Raw genomic sequence first — 19,860 nt, forward strand, 5'->3', positions numbered from 1 at the left:
CAGTTCATAGACTACTTCAAAAATGTCTTAAATAACTTCAGTATATTAACCGCCTCCGGACTGCCTAACGCAGATCTACGGTCCGGAGGCGGCAGCGCTGCGCAGACTGACGCATATACGCGTCATCTCGCGAGACACGAGATGACGCGCTTAGCCGGCCCGCGCATGCGCAATGCGGGCCGGCATTTCATCAAGGGGGGTCACGTCATCAGCTTGCCAGCCAATGATCGCGGCTGGCAAGCTGATGATTTTTAAAAAACAATCAAGTGCCAGATAACAGATCATATTAGTAAATATGATCTGTTATATGGCTGCCCTGCTCCTCTGCTGGTCCTTTTGGTCGGTTGGATCCAGCAGAGGAGCAGGCTTCACAGTGAGTAGCACCAACACCACACTTTAGCCCCAGATCACCCCCTGCACCCCAATTAACCCTTTGATCACCCCTTTGATTGCCCCTGTCAATCACTAGTGAAAGGAAAAAAGTGATCAGTGTAAACTGTCACATTTTTTTCCCCACTGGTATTAACTGTTAGGTTTTAGGGATAGTTTAGGCCCCTTGGTTAGGTAGTTTAGGGATCGGTTAGCGCCCAGCCCACCGCACCGCAGTCACTGATTCGCTGATTAGCATATCGCTAATCAGCATTTGTACTTTTATAGTATCTGGAAGTGATCAAAACTGATCACGGTCAGATCTATAATAGTATTAGTGTCACTTTAGTTCGCCCTCCACCCAAAAAGCAGTGTTTGCCCGATCAGGCCTGATCGGTCGCCCACACGAGCGTTCGCCCACACCCGCCTCACCGCAGTGACCCCAAAAATTCTTTTTTTGATCACTGCAGATTCACTTTACAAGCGCTGCAGCGATAAAAAAAAATCAGTTTTGATATTTTTTTATCAACTGCAGCGGCCTCCGGTACTTCGCTAGCCTCCCATTTGTAAGACAGGCTTGCTTTTTTCTTGGGTAGTCTCAGGGAATACCCCTAAATTTAGTTGCCCAAATGTCAAACAGGGGGTATTCTTCTGAAGAGGCCTACAGGCTTCTCACCCAGTCGGATGAGGAATGGGAACCCTCATCTGACGAATCTAGCGGGTCAGAATATGAACCTGTAGAAAGCAGTGGCTCTCTGACCCAAAGTTCGAACGAGGAGGCTGAGGTCCCTGATAGCACCAGGCGTACCCGGCCCCGTGTTGCTAGACCACAGGTTGCGCAGGATCCGCTTCAAGGGCAGCAGAGTGGGGCTGGCGCTGTTGGATTACGCGGTGAGGCATACACCAGCAGCGCAGCCCTCCCTGGACCTAGTACCAGCACTGCCGTACAACCTGGTGAAGTGGCGAGCACCAGAAGGGCAGTTGAAGCTGGTACGGTGGCACGAGCAGTAGTTACCCCGTCGCAGCCACCGCAAAGACGGGCCCGTAGAGCCCCTAGAATCCCTGAGGTGCTGGCAAACCCTGATTGACAGTCCCCAACTTCAGCCGCACCTGTAGTTTCCACTTTCACCGCCCAGTCTGGAGTTCAGGTTGAGACAGCTCAGATCGGTTCGGCCCTGGGATTTTTTGAGCTGTTCTTGACTGCGGAGCTCTTAGACATAGTCAGGGCCGAAACAAACAGGTATGTCGCACAATTTATAACCGCCAACCCGGGAAGCTATTATGCCCAGCCTTTCCGGTGGAAACCAGTACAAGTTTCCGAAATTAAAATTTTTCTGGGCCTTCTCCTCAACATGGGTCTAACTAAAAAGCATGAATTGCGGTCATATTGGTCCACGAACCCAATTCATCACATGCCCATGTTCTCTGCTGCTATGTCCAGGGCACGTTTTGAGGCCATCCTGCGTTTCCTGCACTTTAGCGACAACACCACCTCCCGTCCCAGAGGCCATCCAGCTTTTGACCGGCTCCACAAAATTCGGCCCCTCATAGACCATTTCAACCAGAAATTTGCAGATTTGTATACCCCAGAGCAAAACATCTGCGTAGACGAGTCCCTAATACATTTTACCGGGCGCCTTGGCTTCAAACAATACATCCCAAGCAAGCGCGCCCGGTATGGGGTCAAATTGTATAAGCTCTGTGAAAGGGCCACAGGCTATACCCACAAATTTCGGATCTATGAGGGAAAAGATCAGACCCTGAAGCCGGTCGGTTGCCCTGACTACCTGGGGAGCAGTGGGAAGACAGTCTGGGACTTGGTGTCACCCTTATTCGGCAAGGGGTACCATCTTTATGTGGACAATTTCTACACAAGTGTGGCCCTATTTAGGCATTTGTTTCTAGAACAGATTGGCGCCTGTGGCACCGTGCGAACTAGTCACGCGGGCTTCCCCCCAACGGCTCATTACCACCTGTCTTGCAAAGGGGGAGAGGGCTGCCTTGTGTAACGAAGAACTGCTCGTGGTGAAATGGAGAGACAAGCGTGACGTTTACATGCTCTCCTCCATTCACGCAGACACGACAATACAAATTGAGCGAGCAACCCGTGTCATTGAAAAGCCCCTCTCAGTCCACGACTATAACCTTCACATGGGAGGGGTGGACTTCAATGACCAGATGTTGTCTCCGTATTTAGTTTCCCGCAGAACCAGACGCTGGTATAAGAAGGTGTCTGTATATTTGATTCAATTGGCTCTGTATAATAGTTTTGTTCTCTACAGTAAGGCTGGGAGAACTGGATCCTTCCTCAAATTTCAGGAAGAGATCATCGAGAACCTCCTGTACCCAGGAGGTTCCGTGGCCCCAACCACCAGTGTAGTTAGCCGTCTACACGAGCGACATTTCCCCAATGTCGTTGCTGGTACCTCAACCCAACCGTCACCCCGAAAAAGATGTAGTGTCTGTAGCAGGAGTGGAATAAGGCGTGACACCTGCTATTTCTGTCCTGACTGTCCTGACCACCCTGCCCTATGCTTAGGGGAGTGTTTCCGGAAGTACCACACACAGGTACACCTAGCATAGGGATCACATCTCACCAGGACAGGCACACAGGGCTATTAGGGCCCATTCACATACAGCTGCTGCAAACGTCTCCTTTCACCTGGGACAAAGTGCATAACGCACTTCGCCACATCTTTGGGCGATTTGCGCTTTGCACATTGACCCATGGGGAAGGAGAGGTTTGTTCTATAAAGGTAAAAAAAAAAAAAAAAATACCAGTAAGCAAAAAGGTTAATGTTCAGTTCAAAAAGTTTAAAGTTTATATGTTCTGTTCCAAAGTTACTAAAATTATTGCGTTGCGGCCTTGTTTTTTCATTTTTATTTTTTTTTACCTTCCAGGTGGACCAACCGATCGACTAGCTGCAGCACTGATGTGCATTCTGACAGAAGCATTGCGCTGCTGTCAGATTACACGCAAGTCGGTGTATGCGGCGCTGCAAGACAAGATTTCTCCTCTGCAGTAAAAGATACGTTTGCCAAGGCATACGAGCTGAGGAGGAGGCGGTGTTCCTATGCTTTGGCAAACACTTTGTATATAAAAAAATAAAAATAAATCCTGGCAATGATTTATTCATCCACATCGATTGATGTGAATGGAGAAATCTGGTTTGCCAAGGCATACGAGCTAAGTGGGTATGGATGTTGGGTGGAGCTCCTATGTCCTGGCAGACGCCTTTCCCCTCTTTTTTTTTTTGGGCAGAGGCTGAACGGAAAAAAAAAAATCTCATTACCTGTATGCTCAATATAAGGAGAATAGCAGAAACTCCTAATGCTGGCCATACATGTAATGATTGCGGAGACCCTCAAATGCCAGGGCAGTACAAACACCCCACAACTGACCCCATTTTGGAAAGAAGACACCCCAAGGTATTCGCTGAGGGGCATATTGAGTCCATGAAAGATTGAAATTTTTGTCCCAAGTTAGCGGAAAGTGGGACTTTGAGGAAAAAAATTAATAAAAATAAAACAATTTCCGCTAACTTATGCCCAAAAAAATAATAATTTTATGAACTCGCCAGGCCCCTCACGGAATACCATGTGGGGTATTTATACTGCCCTGGCTTTTTAGGGGCCCTAAAGTGTGAGAAGAAGTCTGGGATCCAAATGTCTAAAAATGCCCTCCTAAAAGGAATTTGGGCACCTTTGCGCATCTAGGCTGCAAAAAAGTGTCACACATGTGGTATCGCCGTACTCAGGAGAAGTTGGGAAATGTGTTTTGGGGTGTCATTTTACATATACCCATGCTGGGTGAGATAAATATCTTGGTCAAATGCCAACTTTGTATAAAAAAATTGGAAAAGTTGTCTTTTGCCAAGATATTTCTCTCACCCAGCATGGGTATATGTAAAATGACACCCCAAAACACATTCCCCAACTTCTCCTGAGTACGGCGATACCAGATATGTGACACTTTTTTGGGCAAAGGGACCCACATTCCAAAGTGCACCTTTCGGATTTCACCGGTAATTTTTTACAGATTTTGATTGCAAACTACTTCGCACACATATGGGCCCCTAAATTGCCAGGGCAGTATAACTACGCCACAAGTGACCCCATTTTGGAAAGAAGACACCCCAAGGTATTTTGTGATGGGCATAGTGAGTTCATGGAAGTTTTTATTTTTTGTCACAAGTTAGTGGAATATGAGACTTTGTAAGAAAAAAATAAATAAAATCATCATCATTTTCCGCTAACTTGTGACAAAAAATAAAAAGTTCTATGAACTCACTATGCCCATCAGCGAATACCTTAGGGTGTCTACTTTCCGAAATGGGGTCATTTGTGGGGTGTTTGTACTGTCTGGGCATTGTAGAACCTCAGGAAACATGACAGGTGCTCAGAAAGTCAGAGCTGCTTCAAAAAGCGGAAATTCACATTTTTGTACCATAGTTTGTAAACGCTATAACTTTTACCCAAACCATTTTTTTTTTTTTGCCCAAACATTTTTTTTTATCAAAGACATGTAGAACAATAAATTTAGCAAAAAATGTATATATGGATGTCGTTTTTTTTTTTGCAAAATTTTACAGCTGAAAGTGAAAAATGTCATTTTTTTGCAAAAAAATCGTTAAATTTCGATTAATAACAAAAAAAAGTAAAAATGTCAGCAGCAATGAAATACCACCAAATGAAAGCTCTATTAGTGAGAAGAAAAAGGAGGTAAAATTCATTTGGGTGGTAAGTTGCATGACCGAGCAATAAACTGTGAAATTAGTGTAGTGCAGAAGTGTAAAAAGTGGCCTGGTCATTAAGGGGGTTTCAGCTAGCGGGGTTGAAGTGGTTAAAGGGGTCCTAAAGCCATGTGTGTATTTTCATGTGGCCCTCCCTACTCAGTTGAACAGTGTTCCAGGAGAAATTTATTAAGCCCTGCACTCCAGAATTCTGGCTTTAAAAGAGTTGCAAAATAGGGCTTTTGTGACATTTTGGGCTTATTTGTGAAAAAAATTAACTTTTTTCTTTTTTACACTACTACAGTTTTTAAAATTGAGTGAAAAGTGTTAATATAGCGGCCTGTGTCTCACTTCCCTGGGTGGACATGAGCAGGTCATTAACCCTTTTCTTCCTGGACTGGTGGCTGGGACTCTACTTACTCCTCTACTACTGTCACGGAAGGTGAGGGAAGGGAAGCAAACCAAACACAACAAAATTACACAAAACAGGGTAGACCCCAGAGCTAGGGAACAGGGAAAGGTCACCTCCTGGCTATCCCTGAGCCCTTTCCCTGACTGCTACCAACATGAACAAATCCCGATGGTAGAAGTATTCATGCACTCAAACCTAATCCCTGCTGCAACTGATACAAACCCTCAACTAGGGAGCAGGCGAAAAGATAACCAGTTCCTGGCACAGGATGAAGGCTACCTAAGGCCTAGCCAGAACAAACAGAAGGGAAGGAAGGAGGACTTAACTGAAGACGAACTGGAGCAGGAGATCCACAAAACACCAGCAGAGAACTCCAGGAAAGATTATAAACCGCAAGGGCTATAGTGAGAGGCAGGTATAAATAGCATCACTAACAAACTAATGAGCAGAACCTGTGAGGGGGTGGGATCCTGCCCAAAGCCACAACAAAGCAATCTGTCAGATAGATTCACGTGCAGCAAGTCTGTGTCATGGAACCATGAACCAGACGTACAACAAGAGATAAGTGGAAATAAGAAGGCTTTATTGAAAATCAAGCTGTAAGGCAAAAGTCCAAACGGATGGCTAAACCGAAGCAGGGTCTTGCGAAGCCAGAGGTCAGGAACCAGAAGGGTAGTCAGACGAAGCCTGGATCAGGAACCAGCAGGGTAGTCAGACGAGCTTGGATCAGGAACCAGCAGGGTAGTCAGACAAAGCCAGGATCAGGAACCAGAAGCAGCAGCAGTCTTAGAAGCATGTGAACACAGGAGGACCAAGCAAGGAACTGAAGCCACAGACCTCCTATATATATGAGCTAGGCATCCAGCTCCTCCCAGTGGGAAGGAGAAGCCACAGGGTGGGAGGCTACAAGAAACCCAGAAACCAAGATGGCCGCCAGCACATGTCAAACGAAGGAGAACAGCAAGAAGGTAAGACCATGACAGTCTGACAGATCTTCTCAGATCACTCACAGGGCAGGGCGTGACAGTACTCCCCCCCCCCCCTCCTACGGTTGACCGCCAGGCACCCAGGACCAACTTTATCCGGGTTTGCCCTGTGAAAGGTGTTCACAAGGCTGCTAGCATTGACATCGGTAGCCGGAACCCACATTCTTTCCTCAGGTCCATATCCCCTCCAATGCACCAGGTACTGAAGGGAACCCTGAAGAACACGCAAGTTGAGTATTCGGGAGATCTGAAACTCTAGATTACCATCTACAAGGACAGGAGGAGGAGGCAATGGAGATGGTTCAGTAGGTTTAACATACTTCTTTAACAAGGACCTGTGAAACACATTATGGACCTTCCAGGCCTGCGGAAGTATCAGATGAAAGGCCACCCGATTAATAATGGCCGAGATTTTGTAAGGACCAATAAATCTTGGTCCCAACTTCCAAGAGGGTACTTTCAACTTAATGTTCTTAGTGGACAACCACACCAAATCACCCACATACAGGTCCGGACCAGTCATTCGTCTCTTGTCAGCCATCCGTTTATATCTTTCTCCCATCTTTTTCAAATTAACCTGAATCTTCCGCCAATGAAGAAGAGAATCTCTCCTCTTCAGGTATACCAGAAGATTCAGTCCCAGAAAAAGTACCAAACTGAGGGTGAAAACCATATGCGCCAAAAAATGGTGACTTATCAGTTGACTGCTGTCTATGGATATTCAAGGCAAACTCAGCCAAAGACAAAAACGAGGACCATTCTTCCTGATTCTCAGCGACAAAACACCTCAAATAAGTCTCCAGATTCTGGTTAGTGCGCTCAGTTTGTCCATTTGACTAAAGATGGAAAGCTGAAGAGAAAGACAACTGAATACCCAGACGAGTACTAAACGCCTTCCAAAGCCTGTAAACAAATTGAGTCCCCCTATCAGACACCACATCAGAGGGGATGGCGTGTGAATTCACGATGTTATCAATAAACATCTGAGCGAGGGTTTTAGCAATGGGCAAACCTGATAATGGTACAAAGTGAGCCATCTTACTGAAGCAGTCCACCACCACCAAAATCACAGTTTTCCCAGAGAAACTTGGTAAATCAGTGTTGAAGTCCATGGACAAATGCGTCCAAGGACGAGATGGAATGGACAAAGGAAGAAGAGAACCTGATAGCCGAGTATGAGCTACCTTAGTGCGTGCACAGGTGTAACGGGGTGCCGAAGGCGCACTTGGTCTCCCATCAGCCGCAGACCTGCTGCTTAGCTTTGGGAGTGAGGATCTGTGTTTGACCTCGTTTCCAGGGTGGCTTTGCTAGCTGAGAGGCTCCCTGCTCCTAGGTCTGATCACTCGGCGCTCGACTGGTCGGTCTGTCGGTCATGTAATGCTGGCCACGTCACATGACCCTCACTCCCCATCAGGGGCGTACATAGAAATCACTGGGCCCCATAGCAAAAATCTGAATTGGGCCCCTTAACCCCGCCCACTACCCACCATGGTCCCTCCCACTTCCAGATCTGGCTCCTCCCAAGCCCCACCCCCATTAAATAAATGTATACATGACCTACAGAAACTGTTAGGGATAAACATTTTTATTTTATTTTTCCAGCTCCATGGCTCTGACATCTTGATTGCTTCCTAGCCCCTTGTCTTGATAATGTGGTTTATTTTCTACTGGTGGTGCCTTCCACGTTTTTGGCTACGATGGTTTCCTATGTTCTAGTTGTTTTTTTTTCATCATCCTATCCCTGGCCAGTTTCTTCCTATCATCCTCCAGTGTCTTCTTGCAATAACTTTCACTCTTTTGGGTGAACTGAGTCAATGTTCTAAAATCCCATGAGGCATGCGACCAAGACGTTGCCAATTGGATTTGTCTACCCCACCCTATTACCCCATGTATAACAGGTCACTGCATGCAGCCCCTCCTCTGTACATAGTAGCATGGGGTATTCTGTGTGCTGTGAGTGGTAAGTATCTCTGTACATTGTGCTATATAGTGACCAGCACAACCCCACCCGGGGCTCACTGGGTGAATCAGAGAGGATCTATAGACACACCATATACAGCATATACAGACACACCATATACAGACTGACATACAGTAAACCATGCCGTGCCGCGGGCCCGATAGAGGCAGACCACGCCACTACTATGGGCGGTACGCCACTGCTCCCCACTATAAATGCCACAGGTTGCCTGTTAATTCTAGGTTCCTGGCATTTTGTTGGACTACTGAATACTACCTGACCCTGTTCCCTGACTATCCTTGGCCTGCTCCTCCTATACTGCGCGTCTCTCCTGGTATCCTGACCCCGGCTTCCACCTGACGATTCTTTGCGGACTCCTGTTGTACTTCTGTCACTACCAGAGCTTTGAGACGTTCTCACAGCTCTGTTTCTCCACCCCTGTGATGATGTCACTACTAGAGCTTGGAGGAGTTCCCTCTGCCCTGTTTCTCCGCCCCTGTGATGAGGTCTTTACTTTCGGTTTCCTTCCTCCCAGCTGTCCCTCCTGTGTTTGATTTCGCTGCCTTTAAATCACCCCTCCTCCTTTGTAGAGGTGCGGATTATACTTTTCATTTGAGCTGTATCTCTCGCTTGAGTATCTTCACCTGTGTGTTATCGTTTCACTGGATCTGTCGTCTGCTGAAGCAAGTACCTCGGATATTGTCTGCTGACTTTGGATCTGTTTTCACTGCAGCTGCCGCTCCTTCAGTTAAGTGTTCAGACATTGTGTGTTTCTGTTTCTTTGCTGACTGGATCCGAGGCGACCCCGGTTCCGTCCATATACTGAGCAGGGCACCGGTGGCCGTGCCACTTCCACTATTGTAGGAGTTTCAGTGGTCATCAGCCTCAGGTACGCGGGCATGTCTCGATCCACCATTCGGATCCGGACATGTGCTTAGCAGCTTAGGGAGAGCTTTTAGGGTCTGACAGGGGTCACCCTTTATCCTCCCTAGTTTGGGTCCAGTCAGTTGCTGTTCACTGTGTAGGCTCTTGTTGCTCACTTACAGCCATGACATTATAATCCGCCAAACCGTCCTTTTTTGACATGGATCCGCTTTCTGACCTGGTTGACCGCATGCAGGGTCTTTCTTTGGAGGTAGCGGATCTCCGTCAATCTATGACTCAGCTTCAAGCATTGGGCTTTGCTCCTGCCCATGGAGTCTGTTGCGAGCCAAAGGTCTCACTTCCGGAGACGTTCTCCGGGGGCAGTGAGAATTTTGTTCGTTTCAGAGAGGCATGCAAACTCCATTTTTGCTTGTGTCCCCATTCCTCTGGTAATGAGGAACAGAGGGTGAGGATTGTCATCTACCTGCTCAGGGGTAATGCTCAGACTTGGGCTTTTTCGTTGCCATCGGGGGATCCCTCCCTTCGATCCGTGGAAAGATTTTTTGTGGCCCTGGGGCAGATATATGATGAGCCGGATCGTGTTGCTCTGGCCGAATCTAACTTACGTTTTTTATGCCAGAACAAACTGTCTGCGGAGCTTTATTGTTCTGAATTTCGGAGATGGGCAGCTGATTCAGGTTGGAATGATGCTGCACTCCGGAGTCAGTTCTCTCATGGTCTCTCAGAGAGATTGAAAGATGCGTTTGCTTTCCATGAGAGACCAACGTCCTTAGAGTCTGCCATGTCATTGGCCGTACGCCTTGACAGGCGTCTAAGAGAAATAAACGAGACCTCTCGGTCCAGTCATTTTCACTCTAGGGGCAGTGGTGCGGACTCATTTAGTGTGCAGGGGCCTCATCCTCTCTCGGTTCCCTCTGTCGAGGAGCCCATGCAGCTAGGTCAACTTGCCCCTGATAAAAGAGGATTTAGTCCTCAGAGAATGGTGTGTTTTTGTTGTGGGGGCATAGGTCATTTGGCAAATGTTTGTCCGTCTAGGAAATTCTTGAACTGTACTAAGAGTTATAATAACGGTAAATCATCAAACTCTGCTTCATCTGCTACCTTGGGCAAAGTTGATGTAGGAATTGATGCTTTTCCTCTGACCTGCAGTTCCCGTTTTCTCCTTTCTGCCAGGGTAGCGCTAGGAAGCAAAGTCATTTCTTGTGAAATTTTTGTCGATAGTGGAGCGGCCGTCAATCTTATTGATACTCAATTTGTAGCCATGCATGGTTTTCAGGTTTGCACATTAGAAAGGGATATACCTGTTTTTGCTATTGACTCTGCTCCACTCTCACAGAGATCCCTGAAGGGCATTGTTCACAATATCCGGTTAGCGGTAGGTGACACTCATGTGGAGGATATATCTTGTTTTGTCCTTAACGGATTGCCTTCACCTCTAGTTTTGGGGTTACCCTGGCTCACTAGACATAACCCCACTATTGATTGGCAAGCAAGGCAAATAAATGAGTGGAGTGATTTTTGTAGAGAGAATTGTCTCACAGCGATTTTTGCAGAGGTGTCTACTAAAACGGTGCCATCATTTCTCTCCGATTTCTCGGACGTGTTTTCCGAGAGCGGTGTTCAGGAGCTACCTCCTCACCGGGAGTTTGACTGTCCCATTAACCTCATTCCCGGCGCCAAGTTGCCAAAAGCACGCCTCTACAATCTCTCACAACCGGAAAGAATCGCAATGCAAACTTATATCTCTGAGAGTCTCGATAAGGGGCATATTCGTCCCTCAAAATCACCTGTTGCCGCTGATTATTATTTTTTTGTTAAAAAGAAAGATGGCTCTCTGAGACCTTGCCTAGATTTCAGGGAGCTGAACCGTATCACGATTCGCGATCCCTATCCCCTTCCTCTGATCCCGGACCTCTTCAACCAAATTGTTGGGGCCAAGGTTTTTTTCAAATTGGATTTGAGGGGCGCGTACAACCTGGTCAGGGTCAGAGAGGGGGATGAATGGAAAACGGTCTTTAATACCCCTAACGGGCATTTTGAGAATCTCGTTATGCCTTTCGGCCTGATGAATGCTCCGGCCGTCTTTCAGCATTTTGTTAACAGTATTTTCTACCATTTGATGGGGAAATTTGTATTGGTGTATCTTAATGATATTTAGATTTTTTTTCCCCTGATGTTCAGACCCATGGGGATCATCTTTTTCAGGTTCCGCGGATTCTGCGGGAGAATAAATTGTACGCCAAGCTGGAGAAATGTGTTTTTATGGTATCGGAGATTCAATTTCTGGGTTTTTTCCTCTCTGCTTCTGGTTTTTGCATGGATCCGGAGAAGGTCCGTGCTGTGCTGGAGTGGGAGCTTCCTGAGAATCAGAAGGCATTGATGCGCTTTCTGGGTTTTGCGAACTATTACAGAAAGTTCATTTTGAATTATTCCTCTGTTGTCAAACCCCTCACTGACATGACAAAAAAGGGGGCGGATTTTTCCTCTTGGTCGGAGGAGGCGCTTGCAGCTTTTTCTAAGATTAAAGAGAGTTTTGCGTCTGCTCCCGTCTTGGTGCATCCCGATGTTTCCTTACCTTTTATTGTTGAGGTGGATGCTTCCGAGGTGGGTGTGGGTGCGGTTTTGTCCCAGGGCCCTTCTCCTGCTAAGTGGCGACCCTGTGCCTTTTTCTCTAAAAAACTCTCCCCGGCAGAGAGAAACTATGACGTGGGAGATAGGGAGTTGTTGGCCATCAAGTTGGCTTTCGAAGAATGGCGCCATTGGTTGGAGGGGGCCAGGCACCCTATCACCGTTTTTACCGACCATAAGAATCTGGCGTACTTGGAGTCGGCCAGGCGTATGAATCCAAGACAGGCCAGATGGTCTCTGTTCTTCTCCAGATTCAATTTTGTCGTTACATTCCGCCCTGGGATCAAAAATGTGAAGGCTGATGCTCTCTCTCGCCGTTTTCCGGGAGGAGGAAACTCCGAGGACCCGGGTCCCATTTTGGCGGAGGGGGTGGTTGTTTCTGCTCTGTATTCTGATTTGGAGGCCGAGGTCCAGGCTGCCCAGACCGAGGTACCTGCCCGTTGTCCTCCTGGGAAGTTGTTTGTGCCTCCTGAGTTACGTCACAAACTCTTCAAGGAGCATCATGATACGGTTCTTGCTGGTCACCCCGGGAGTAGAGCCACGGTAGATCTCATTGCTCGGAGATTTTGGTGGCCGGCTCTTCGTAAGTCAGTGGTGGGTTTTGTGGCTGCTTGTGAGACGTGCGCTCGTGCTAAGGTCCCTCGTTCACGGCCTTCAGGTCCCCTTCTCCCGTTACCAATACCTTCCCGTCCTTGGACACACCTCTCCATGGACTTTATCACGGATCTTCCTCGTTCCTCAGGGAAGTCGGTGATCCTGGTGGTGGTGAACCGTTTTAGCAAGATGGCTCATTTCGTACCCTTCCCTGGTTTACCCAGTGCTAAAACGTTGGCGCAAGCGTTTGTCGACCATATTGTTAAATTGCATGGCATTCCCTCAGATATTGTTTCCAATAGAGGCACGCAGTTTGTGTCCAGATTCTGGAAGGCTTTCTGTTCTCGCCTGGGGGTTCGGCTGTCCTTCTCTTCTGCTTTTCACCCGCAGTCGAATGGTCAGACTGAACACGTCAACCAGAATCTGGAGACATATTTGCGCTGTTTTGTGGCAGAGAACCAGGAGGATTGGTGTTCTTTTCTCCCTCTTGCCGAGTTTGCTCTGAACAACCGTCGCCAGGAATCTTCTGATAAGTCACCATTCTTTGGTGCATATGGGTTCCATCCGTAGTTTGGGACATTCTCGGGAGGGGCTCCTTCTGGTTTGCCTGAGGAGGCGAGATTTTCCTCGTCTTTGTCTACCATTTGGCAAAAGATTCAGAGTAATCTTAGAAAGATGAGTGAGAGAGATAAGAGTGTGGCTGATAGGAGACGTGTGCCTGGTCCGGACCTGAATGTGGGTGATCTGGTGTGGTTGTCTACAAGAAATATTAAACTGAAGGTTCCCTCCTGGAAATTGGGTCCCAAGTTTATTGGGCCTTATAAAATCTTGTCAGTCCTCAATCCGGTTGCCTTCCGTCTTGATCTTCCTCGGATTTGGAAGATACATAATGTATTTCACAGGGCTCTTTTAAAACCATATGTCCAGCCCACGGTATCCTCCTCTTTGCCTCCTCCTCCGATTTTGGTTGATGGCTGTGGCGGAACCCGCCTCGCCACTGGGCATTGGAGAGGCCTGGCTGGCCGCCTCCTACCTGCTGACTATGGCCCCTGGTGATTTGGTACGTTTGAATGCAATATTTGGGCATGTGGTATTTTATATTGCTGCTACTGGCCCTTTAATGGCCATCCGTGGACATGTCTGACTTTTAGGAGCAATGCCCCTTTAAGACTGTGTAGCAGATTGCATTCAGGCTGTCTTAAATACTATGCATGTTATTATGTGTTCGGTTACATTGGTGGCAAGCAGTGGGATGGCGTCCTAGTGCGAGGAGAAGCAGCTCAGAGACACCGGTAACGTGTGGAGTTACAAATTGAGGGCAAACGCTAGCACTCGTGCAGCGCCCCTGGGAGCAGAGGTATCCAGCGACTTGGAGCAGACAAGTATGGAAGGCTCTGAAGATGACTGGTTGGCCGAGGTGAGGCAGCGAGTGGACCAGTATGGAGATAATGTGTCCATGGATATATGCCAGGCCATCTGGAACCAGGTCACAGCCAAGCGACACACAAGGATGGAACGAGAATTCCGACTGGCGAAAGAGAGAGAAATTGCCCAGCAGAAGGAGTGTTACAGCAGCCAAGCAGAGGCTGCATCCGAGGAGGTAAGCCGTTTCCCCTTGAGGTGGCCAGAGGAACCCGAAGTAGGGGTCCTCATAGACTGGTCCTGTGAGGAACCACAACAGGCAGGTGGAGACGGGACCGAGGTCTCTCCACCGGGATGCTGGGCAGCTGGCCCAGACCCTCAGCAGCAGCCAGAGTTGCCAGGTGTAGACGCAGGTGGTCCTTACTCGCAAATGTTGAGGGACCTCACAGACTGGTCCTGGGAAGACCCACAGATGGCAGGTGGAGATGGGACCGAGATCTCTCTACCGGCCCTACAGGGATACTGGGCAGCCGACCCAGTTCTCCAACTCCAGCAGCAGTACCAGGAGGAGGAGGTAAGCAACCCCTCCCCTCCACAGCCAACTCCAAACCAGGTACTGGGGTCAGTAGAGGAGTCGTTAGCCCCCTCTGGCCCCCTCCCAGCAGAAGAGCTGGCGTCTGGGCAGAGCGCCGCTGGCCTCTGCCCTACTTGTCCCCTTACTACCCAGCAGGACTGTACTCCAGTCCCTCCAGCAGAAGAGCTGGCATCAGGGCAGAGAGCCGCTAGCCTCTGCTCCACCGACCCCCTTGTTACAGGGCTGGCTTGTACCCCCCTCGCCCCAGCAGAATTGCTGGCATCAGTGCAGAACACCGCTGGCCGCTGTTCCCCAAGTAGCCCCAGCGGTTTGCCTAGCACACCAAGGGGAGACAGCAAGCCCCACAACAGTGCAGATGGGACCGTAGTCTCTGTACCTGCACCACTGGAGATATGGACAGTCTGTCCTGGTCCACAACAACAGGACAATGTATTGGAAGGAGAGGCAGTCTGTTTTCCCCTACAACAAGGGAGGGTGTCGCAGAGAGAGTTCCTGTTTAAACCTCAAGGTGAAGTGTCGTCTCATCCTTGGGGGAGGATTTATTGCATGCTAGGAGTGAAAACCTATTCGTATGGTTCCTATTCAACTGCCTACAGCATTCATTGCTGGGAGAGGATTTATATGCTGGTTCGGTGATTGTGGTGTCTGCCAGAGTGCTTGGAAGCCTCAGGAAAACGCTAGGCGCATCCGTAAACGGAGGTACTCAGTCGGGGTGCCAGGTGATCCGTTACAATGGCAATCTGGAGTTTGAGGTTTCCAGAATTGTGGACTCTCGCATTGTCCGCAGTTCTCTTCAGTACCTCGTTCATTGGAAGGGTTATGGTCCTGAGGAGAGGATGTGGGTTCCGGTGTCGGACATTAAAGCCACTCGCCTCATCAGGGCATTTCATAGGGCTCATCCTGAGAAGGTGGGTCCTGGGTGTCTGGAGTCCACCCGTAGAGGGGGGGGGGGTACTGTCACTACCAGAGCTTTGAGACGTTCTCACAGCTCTGTTTCTCCACCCCTGTGATGTCACTACTAGAGCTTGGAGGAGTTCCCTCTGCCCTGTTTCTCCGCCCCTGTGATGAGGTCTTTACTTTCGGTTTCCTTCCTCCCAGCTGTCCCTCCTGTGTTTGATTTCACTGCCTTTAAATCACCCCTCCTCCTTTGTAGAGGTGCGGATTATACTTTTCATTTGAGCTGTATCTCTCGCTTGAGTATCTTCACCTGTGTGTTATCGTTTCACTGGATCTGTCATCTGCTGAAGCAAGTACCTCGGATATTGTCTGCTGACTTTGGATCTGTTTTCACTGCAGCTGCCGCACCTTCAGTTAAGTGTTCAGACATTGTGTGTTTCTGTTTCTTTGCTGACTGGATCCGAGGCAACCCCAGTTCCGTCCATATACTGAGCAGGGCACCGGTGGCCGTGCCCCTTACACTATTGTAGGGGTTTCAGTGGTCATCAGCCTCAGGTACGCGGGCATGTCTCGATCCACCATTTGGATCCGGACATGTGCTTAGCAGCTTAGGGAGAACTTTTCGGGTCTGACAGGGGTCACCCTTTATCCTCCCTAGTTTGGGTCCAGTCAGTTGCTATTCACTGTGTAGGCTCTTGTTGCTCACTTACAGCCGTGACAACTTCATTTCTATCCTGGTATTTGACCTCGGCTTTTCCTGACTATTCTCTGCTCATTCCTTAGTACTGCGTAGCTCTCTAGGTATTGACCCGGTCTGTTCACGTTCCGTTATTTGTCTTGTCTGTCTTCCCAGCACGTATCCTAAGTTAGGGACTGCCATCTAGTTGTCCCCTGTCATTAGGAATTGCGAGGCAAGTAGGCAGGGCCAGGGGTGAGGGTGGAGCGCAGTGGTCACTATCCTCCCCCCTGTGTGTAGTGTACGTGACCGTCACAGATTAACAGGCCATAACCTAACCACTGTATCATGAATCCTCTGGTGACCCTGACTGACCATGTCTCTAACCTGACGCAGATGGTGCAGGAGCTAGGGGAGAAACTCTGTTCTTTTGACAAGGTACTTCCATCCCTCAGGCCTCCAGTCAGCATTTAGAGCCCCAGATTAAGCTTCCTGAACCCTTTTCTGGAGATCGGAAGAAGTTTCTTTCCTTTGAAGAAAATTGTAAACTTTTTTTTCCGTTTGCGCCCCGTATCCTCTGGCCCCGAGAGTCAATGCGTGGGCATTGTCATTTCCCGGTTCCAGGGTGATCCCCAGGACTGGGCATTTTCTTTACCTGCTGACGCCAGTTATTTAACATCAGTGGAGGTTTTTTTTCAGGCCCTGGGCACCCTGTATGATGAACCAGACAGGACACTGGTAGCCGAGACTGCTCTAAAGGTTCTGGTTCAGGGCAATCTACCCTGCGGAGGAGTATTGCACCCAATCTACCCTGCGGAGGAGTATTGCACCCAATTCAGAAGGTGGTGTGTCCCCTCAGGATGGAATGAACCACCACTTAAGAGTCAGTTCAGGTCAGGTCTGTCTGATAACTTAAAGGATCTTCTAGTGAGTTATCAGCTTCCAGAGACTCTAGAGGAGATGATGACCCTTGTAGTCCGACTTGACCGACGGGTTAGAGAGAGACGACAGGAACGACAGTTCTCTCCTCAGGTAGTGGTTCAGCCTGAGGTCTATCCCAGAAACAACGCTGAGGTCTCTACCGAAGAACCCATGCAGGTCGGCATGACTCAGGGGAATCTGCTCCGCAGAAGTGGAGTGTGTTTTTACTGCGGAGATCCTGACCATTGGATCAACCAGTGTCCTAAGAAGGCCCTCTCCGTTATGTATCCCAAGGCAAGGCAACCTAAAGACCAGGTACACCCTGATATTACAAAATGTAAGCGTTTGGTACCTATAACAATATCTCTGGGGGTTAATAAATGGCCGGGTAAGGCCTTTATTGACTCTGGTTCAGCGGCCAGCTTTATTGACTCTGAGTACGCTATTAGACTGGGTATTCCAATTTTTTCTCTTCCTACACCTATCCATGTCATGGCTATTGACGCCACTCCCCTGGTAGGTGGTATGGTGAGGTCATGTACCTCAGAGATTTCTTTAACCGTGGGGGTGTGCCACTCTGAGAAATGTTCCCTCTTAGTCCTGGAGAACTTACCGGTCGAGGTGGTACTAGGGTTGCCTTGGCTCCGATTACACAACCCCACTATTGATTGGTCCAGGGGGGAGTTGGTGAAATGGGGACCTAAGTGTGACTCGTGCTTGTCTGTGGTACAAGCTGGGGTCTCAGTAGAATCTGATATATTACCCACGGTCATTAAGGAATATTCTGATGTGTTCTCATCACCTACCCCAGAGGTTCTACCACCCCATAGACCTTATGATTGCGCCATAGAGTTAGTAGAAGGTGCCAGGTTTCCTAAGGGGTGTATTTATAATCTCTCTAAGCCTGAAGGCAAGGCCATGGTGGATTATTTTAAAGGAAAGCCTCGGTAAGGGGCACATTAGACCTTCTGTCTCTCCTATGGGAGCAGGGTTTTTCTTTGTTAAGAAGAAGGATGGTGGTCTTAGACCTTGTATCTATTACCGGAAATTGAATAAGATCACTATCCAGAATAGATACTCTCTCCCATTGATTCTGGATTTATTTAACCAGGTTCTGGGGGCAACCTGGTTTTCTAAGATTGACCTGAAAGGGGCATATAATCTAATCCGAATCAAAGAGGGAGACGAATGGAAGACGGCGTTCAATACTCCAGCAGGACACTTTGAATATCAGGTTATGCCTTTTGGACTCAGCAATGCCCCCGCTGTGTTCCAAAACTTTATGAATGACATTCTTAGAGAGTTTTTAGGTAAATTTGTCATGGTCTATCTTAACGACATTTTGATATTTTCTCCTGATTTCAAATCTCATGTGTCTCATGTTAGACAAGTATTAGAGGTGTTGAGGGAGAATCAGTTGTCCGCTAAAAAAGAGAAATGTGTCTTTGGTGTACAGGAGATACTGTTACTAGGGCATGTCCTGACCCCTCACACCTTCAAGATGGATCCTGGTAAGGTACTAGCTATTAAGGAATGGGTAAGGCCTTCATCCTTAAAGGCCTTACAACGGTTCTTAGGTTTTGCCAATTACTACCGTAAATGTATTAAGAACTTTTCAGTAATTGCTAAACCGTTGACCGACCTTACTAAGAAAGGGGCGGATTTGGAGAACTGGTCTACTGATGCCATTACTTAATTTGAAACACTAAAAAAGGCAATCAGTAGCGCTCCCATTTTGATCCAGCCAGATCAGGAGAGACCTTTTATTGTGGAGGTGGATGCGTCTGAGGACAGCGCAGGAGCAGTCCTTTCACAAGGTCCTGCTAGTCTAACTAACCTGAGACCGTGTGCTTTCTTTTCCAGAAAATTTTCTTCCACCGAGAGAAACTACGACATAGGGAATCGGGAGTTGCTGGCCATTAAGTGGGCATTTGAGGAGAGGAGTGGAGGCATTTTCTGGAGGGGGCAAGGCATTGTGTAACTGTTGTCACTGACCATAAGAACCTGATGTTTCTCGAATCTGCTAAGAGGTTGAATTCTCGTCAGGCTAGATGGGCACTGTTTTTTACTCGTTTTGAATTCTCCATTACTTTCAGGCCTGGAAGTAAAAACGTGAAGGCTGATGCATTATCTCGGAGCTTCCATGCTTTTCAGCCTACAGAGGCACCGCCTGAATCCATCCTACCAGCAAATATCTTCGTAGCAGCCTTAACCCAAAATATCTCGGCTCTCATTAAAGCTGAACAACATCTGACACCGGCAACCACCCCAACAGATAAGTTGTTTGTCCCCATACAATTTCATCTCCAGCTGTTGGGTGAGTGTCATGATTCTGCTTTTTGTGGACATCCTGGTTTTGAGGGCACTAGAGAGCTGGTTTCTAGATCTTATTGGTGGCCCACTCTATTTAGGGATGTCAAGTCCTATGTGTCAGCCTGTGAGGTTTGTGCTAGGTCTAAGACACCTAGGACTCGCCCTGCTGGTAACCTACGACCCCTACCCATTCCCAGTAGACCCTGGTCCCATATCTCGATGGACTTTATTACTGACCTGCCGCCAGCAGAGGGTAAGACTGTTGTTTGGGTAGTGGTCGATAGGTTTAGCAAGATGGTTCACTTCATTCCTCTGTCTAAACTCCCGAATGCCAAGACCCTGGCATCTATTTTTGTGAAAGAAATTGTACGGTTACATGGTATCCTGGAAAATATTGTATCTGACAATCTGACAGGGGTGTGCAGTTTGTGTCCAAATTTTGGAGGGCTTTCTGTCAAAGATGTCAGATTTCGTTGTCTTTTTTTCCTCTGCCTACCACCCTGAGAGTAATGGGCAGACTGAACGCCTT

The 19,860-nt window shown here is 48.1% G+C and overlaps 1 protein-coding gene across 2 annotated transcripts in view; it reads right to left on the minus strand.

Annotated features, from left to right (window-relative positions):
• Nucleotides 1–19,860, minus strand: part of CREB3L3 (cAMP responsive element binding protein 3 like 3) — a 114,287-nt gene that overhangs the window by 46,262 nt on the left and 48,165 nt on the right. The window lies entirely within an intron of this gene.

Source organism: Bufo gargarizans, chromosome 1 (genome assembly GCF_014858855.1).
Source record: "Bufo gargarizans isolate SCDJY-AF-19 chromosome 1, ASM1485885v1, whole genome shotgun sequence".
In the NCBI taxonomy this organism is placed as follows: Eukaryota; Metazoa; Chordata; class Amphibia; order Anura; family Bufonidae; genus Bufo; species Bufo gargarizans.